This window comes from Panthera uncia, chromosome B1 (genome assembly GCF_023721935.1).
Source record: "Panthera uncia isolate 11264 chromosome B1, Puncia_PCG_1.0, whole genome shotgun sequence".
Lineage (NCBI taxonomy): Eukaryota > Metazoa > Chordata > Mammalia > Carnivora > Felidae > Panthera > Panthera uncia.
Window position 1 is genome coordinate 147,201,216 of NC_064811.1, and position 6,477 is coordinate 147,207,692.

A 6,477-nucleotide genomic window follows, 5' to 3' on the forward strand; every position below is an offset into this window, starting at 1 on the left:
GGCTTTTAGAATTCACTTTTCTCAGTCTGGGCAACGGTACTTTCTGGGCTTTGAGCCTTTGCCTTATACTGTATGATTTGGGGTAAGAGATAATTCAAGGGCTATTTCAACAGCGTCTAACTTTGATAGGATGCAAGAAGTTAAGTTAAATGCTTTTTGTAGATGTTGCAGGTTGGGCCAGATGAACCCAAAGTGTGGCTAAGTCTGGTCAGTCTCATCTACAGTTTTCTCAAAGAGAAGCCAGATCAGATCTAAGGCAGATTAAGCAGAATCCATTTCTCTTCCAAAAGGGCCCATTTGTAAGAACCAGGAAGAAGATAAAACACAAAGGAATATAATAAACTTCTCAATACATCCTTCTGAAAGTTTCAAGTTTCTATTTTAAAAGGGTGTATCCTCATTAAAGGCAGGCACTTTAGCTTATGCAATTGTCATGAGCTCCGAAATCAGCTTGACTATTGCAAAAATTTATTGGTTTCTTAAATTTTTTTTTCCCCGTAAGGGTAGGAGAAAATAACAAACGAAGGAGGCTTTCCCAAAAGTCAATACAAAACACAGTTATATTGAAATAACTAGGTAATTAGACACATGATTTAAATTACGCTGAATCAAAAGTTGTTGCCTGGCAGGTAATGCTGTCAGGGTTTTGTGCTGTCTTTCCTCTGTTTTACCGGAGACTGGATTGATCTGAAAACTGTATCTATAAGTTCCTCACTGGAGAATATAGACAAAGAAATGATCCCCTTGGCAGTAGAAGTCAAGTGGTGGCAGATGCACGTACAGCAAAAATTCTGGCATGCTGGAGTAGGTTTAAAATAGTGCTAAGGAGTTTTTAATGTGTTTTTTTTCTGTGTTGGGATATAAACATTTCTTGATGAGGGATGTTTCTGTTTCGGCAAAGAATTATGTGGCTGAATGATGCAGAATGGGAGTCAGGGCCTGAAAGATATTTGATTCTGCGCTACAGAGGCCTCGTAATTGAAATGAGGTCTGAGTCTTAGACCTTCTCTATCCATCCCGCAGTTACGTAAAATATTTCCGATAGGTCATTTTGAGCCCCTTTTGTCAGCCGTATAGCTCTGGTGCCATTGTGGAGAACCCTTGGCCTAGGGCGGACTCAGTCCTAGATTTTCTTTTCTTTTTTTTTTTAATATGAAATTTATTGTCAAATTGGTTTCCATACAATAGATTTTCCTATTTAAAGTGCTTGATAGGGGATACAAAATAAATCTAAGTCATAGATTCTATATTCTAGATGCTTACAGTCTATTTTAGGGAAGCAACACTCACTTATACAGGAGTAGAGAGAGGAAGAAGACCAATGAGGGCTTTAAGGTGCTATGGAATGCTTGTATTTGGGCAGGTGAGGAACAAGGAGGATGATAACCCTGACCTGTATTAGGGGGGTGGGGCAAGCTACATAGGTGTTGAGGTTGAAATGTGTGGCATGAGGAATTAGATGGCTCTTCTCCCCCTGAACTATTTTTTTTTTAATTTTTTTTTCAACTTTTTAATTTATTTTAATTTATTTTTGGACAGAGAGAGACAGAGCATGAACGGGGGAGGGGCAGAGAGAGAGGGAGACACAGAATCGGAAACAGGCTCCAGGCTCCGAGCCATCAGCCCAGAGCCTGGCGCGGGGTTCGAACTCACGGACCGCGAGATCGTGACCTGGCTGAAGTCGGACGCTTAACCGACTGCGCCACCCAGGCGCCCCTCCCCCTGAACTATTTTAACTCAGTCACCTACTCAGCACATGTTTATTGCACATCAATCATGGTCCAGGGTGCCTTGGTGAGGAACGCAGTGCTGAAGACAAGGAGCATAGCTGCTGCCTTCATGAAGTTTAAGATCTGGTGGGCAATAGGCATTGAACACGAAAACAAACAAACGTATATAACAAGAAACCGTGCTAGGCAATAGTAAAGAAAAGCAAGATGCTACAAAAGAGATCGTGGTTTGGGGAATACAGGTTGGAAGAAGAGACATTTAAGGTGAGATTCGAAGGATATACTTTTTTTTTTACTTAAATTTTTTTTAACGTTTATTTATTTTTGAGAGACAGAGAGAGAGCACGAGCAGGAGATGGGCAGAGAGAGAGGGAGACCCAGAATCCGAAGCAGGCTCCAGATCCTGAGCTGTCAGGCTCCAGACAGAACCTGATGTGGGGCTGAGCCCCGCGTGGGGCTCAAACCCAGAACCGTGAGATCAGAACTGGAGCTGAAGTCGGAGGCTTAACTGACTGATCCACCCAGGCACCCCCCGAAGGATATAGTTATTAAAATATAAAGACGCTTCTTATATAGGATGTGCTAAAATTAGATAGAATTTCTACCAAGGGGCTCTTTTATGTCATGTGTCTGACAAACGAGGTAAAGAAATATTTAGGACATGCTCATTCAATTGGCAACTGTATCAGGCAGGGGCTCACCAAGAAACAGATGCTACCTGCAAAATGGAGAACTTGAGGAGGGTTGAATAAATTTATAAAGCAGCGGTGATGGTGTATGGAAAGTATTTTCAGGGCCATTAATAACAGAGCTGTCACAATCCCTAGACCCAAAGGGACAAGCCGGAGGGCATGGAGACCTGAGTACCAGGAGGAGGGGCAGTAATGCCTTGAGATGAACAGCGACCTTGGTTGAGGGACACAGCAGCCCGAGGTGCCCCCGGTGTGAGAATGCAGGTTTGGGGGGCACGATACAACCTGAGATCTCGCTCTCCTTTTCCTTCTGCTCTCCTGGTAATGATCCCCTTTGGCTGGACCCAACTAGACATCATCAGATAATGAATTTCACACAGGCTGGCTTCCCAGTTAGAGATCAAGGCTCAGAAGGTAGAGAACATGGACTTTGGAGAGAGACAGAAGATACCTCATACGGCAAGGCTACATGAAGCTCTTACCGTAGACACAGCTCAGAGGTGTGAAAGAACGCAGGCCTTGTAAAACGACTCACGAAGATCTGCTCTGGTTTGAGTTCATCTGTGGTGGGTGTGGTGTGGTCCATCTGAATCCAAACTATGGCTTCTAGAGACTATGATAATCGCTCTTTCTTCTAAGGTTTTTCCGACTTGGTTTTCAGGCTTCTCTTCTAGTGGCTGTATTTTTTTCTGTAGCCTCTGTCAGAATACCCGAATCACACTGGGAAGGCACACCACATGTGATGGCAATGCCACGGGAAGCGCAACGGGCCAGAAACCTCTCACGGCTGAGAACCATGCTACCAGAATTGCTCATGCAGGCACCTACAGCACATTCCTACAATGCCACTTCTCCTTGGGACCATTGCTCTGCTCTTTCCTGGGGTTGTTCTGTCATTTTCTTTTTCCTCAGCAAGGCTGGGGATGTGGAAATGAAGAAAGGCAGAAGTTGAAATTTGTTGTAATACTAGCTGACATCTGAACGCTGGGATCGCTGTGTAAGAGGAAGGAATGGATGTATTTACCAAATAGTGCCAATCCCCCTTTCCGCCTTCGTTTCAAATTCTGCAGGAAAAAGACAGCTCTGAAAATTTACGAGCCATAACATGCTCTTCATTACTTGGTCACAGGGTAAGCAACCAGCACCCAAGCCTAAGGGTCACCTGCAGGTCTGGAAATCTTTGTAACTTTATAGGGAGGTTCATTGGCTCCAGGAGGAGTGATGAGGTGCTGAGAAGCCACTCATTCACCAGGGAACTGCTAAGCAGTTTTGTTATAAATAAGGATATACATATGCACAGAGCTCTTTCATTAGAGCATTTTCCCCAAACATGAGAATCTCAGTTAATTGTTACAGTGGCCCCGTGAATGGGGCAGGGCAGGCCTCACAAACTTCCATTTCAGATGAGAAATTGAGCCTCACAGGCCATAGGGCCTGCCAGGGTCCTGTGGCTGGGAAATAGCAGAGGTACTGGAAATGAATTCCAATTTCCAATTTTTTTTTTTTTTTTTTTTTAATCACAACAGTTTCCAATGGAAGCTTTCAAAGCAGAGACTTGTCTAGCCCTTTTACTGTTCACAGAAAATTCGAGGGTGTTGAGATAATCGGGAACTTTTCCTTTACTGAGTTTTTTTATAAATTTGTCCAATGAGGGGCGCCTGGGTGGCTCAGTCGGTTGAGCGGCCGACTTCAGCTCAGGTCACGATCTCACGGTCCGTGAGTTCGAGCCCCGCGTCGGGCTCTGGGCTGATGGCCCAGAGCCTGGAGCCTGCTTCCGATTCTGTGTCTCCCTCTCTCTCTGCCCCTCCCCCGTTCATGCTCTGTCTCTCTCTGTCTCAAAAATAAAATAAAACGTTAAAAAAAAAAATAAAAAAAAATAAATTTGTCCAATGAAAAGAGAAGTGTGGCTGGAGGTAAAATTATACTCTGTTGGAACTTCTGTTCAAATACCTCTTTCCTTGTTTTTTCCTCTTCGGGATCCTGGTAACAGGACGGGAAACCTGTTTCTCTCTTTGCTGTCATACTCGCTCTTAGTAAAACGAGGACTCGTGGCAGCATTGTGAACAGTGGAGTTCCACGATCTGCGGGGGTTACACATTTGTATTTTCTTAGTTACTCCTTCCTTCCTCCCTCCCTCCCTTCCTTCCTTCCTTCCTCTCTGTTTCTCCCCCTCTCTCTCTCCCTCCCTCCCCTCCTCTCTCTCTTCCTCTCCCTCTTTTTCTTTCTTTTGCCCTGCCCTTTCCCTGTGTAACAAATTACCAGAAGTGGAGTGGATTCAAATAACACCCACTTAGAGTTCTGTAGGTCAGAAGTCAGGCTGTGCGTGGCTGGATTCTCGGTTCAGGGTTTCATAAGGCTACAATCAAGGTGTCAGGAAGGCTGAATTCTTGTCTGAAAGCTCTGGGGAAAAATCCACTTCTAGGCCCATTTAAGTTGTTGGCAGAACTCGGTTTCTTGTGGTGCTAGGACTCAGGTCCCTGTTCTCCTGCTGTCTGTCAGGTGGGAGCTGCTCTCAGCAACTAGAGGCCACCCTGAGGTCTTTGCTCTATGGCCTTCTCCTCCCTCAGCAAAGAAAAATTTCCCTCCTGTTGAATTCCTCTCATGCTTCAATTTTCTCACTTCCTTTTCTAAGACCAGCTGGAGAAAGCTCTCTGCTTTTTTTTTTTTTTTTTTAAAGCTCTCTGCTTTTATTTATTTATTTATTATTATTTTTCACATTTTCTTACTGGGCTTGACATTCGCCTCTTGCAATTTTATTGAAGTATAATTAACATAATATTTTTAAATATTTAAGGTAAATGATTTGACATTTTGATATACTTCTGTATTGTGTAAAGCTCTCTGCTTTTATTTATTTATTTATTTATTTAATTTTTTTTTTTTTTAAGCTCTCTGCTTTTAAAGGGCTCATGTGATTAGGTTAAGCCCACCTGGATATCTCCCACCCCCATCTTTAAAAAAAAAAATATTCACAATTTGCTTGAACTTTAAGTATCAAGCAACCTGAAAAGGAGCTATGTATAACAAACTATTACTAGAAAACATAAGTAACTGTTTAAAAAAGAGTAGATGATTAGATTAAAGTATAGGTAACAGCAAATGCTTAACCATCCTATATTATTTCTGCCCTTTTCTGGAAATATTTTATTTAATATAATGTATAATATCATATTAGTTTAAGATATTCAACATAATGGTTTGATATTCGTATACACTGAGAATGATTAAGGCAGTAAACCTGGTTAGTTTTTTTTTTCAATTTAGGATGAGAATTTTCAAGATCCTCTCTCTTAGCAACTTTCAAATATGCAATACATTGTTACTGACTGTAGTCAGCATGTTGTACATTATACCCCCCAGCAACCCCCACCATGATTTATTTATTTTACAACTGGGAGTTTGTAACTCTTGTTCCCCTTCACCCATTTCACCCACCTCCTTATTCTCCTCCCCTCTGGCAACCACCAGTCTGCTGTCTGTTATCTATGAGTGCTTGTTTTGTTTTGTTTTGTTTTTTTAGATTCTGCATATAAGTGAAATCATATGGTATTTGTCTTTCCCTGTCTTTCTAATTTCACTCAGCATAATACCCTCAATGTCCATCCATGTCATTGCAAATGACACGATTTCATTCCTTTTTATGGCCAAGTAGTATTCCATTGTACATATATACCACATCCTGTTTATCCATTCACCCATCAGTGAACACTTAGGTTGTTTCTATATCTTGGTTATTGTAAATAATGATGTAATAAACATAGTGGTGCACTTATCTTTTCAAATTGGTGTTGTTTTTTTTTTTTCAGGTAAATACCCAGAAGTGGAAATACTGGATCATATGATTGTTCTATTTTTAATTTTTTGAGGAAACTCCGTACTGTTTTCCATAGTGGTTGCGCCAATTTGCATTTCCACCAACAGTAAATGAAGGTTCTCTTTTCTCCACATTTTGGCCAATAGTTACTATTTCTAGTTGTTTTGATAATAGCCATTCTAACAGGTGTAAGGTAATAATGTCTCATTGTGGTTTTGATTTGCATTTTCTTGATTAGTGA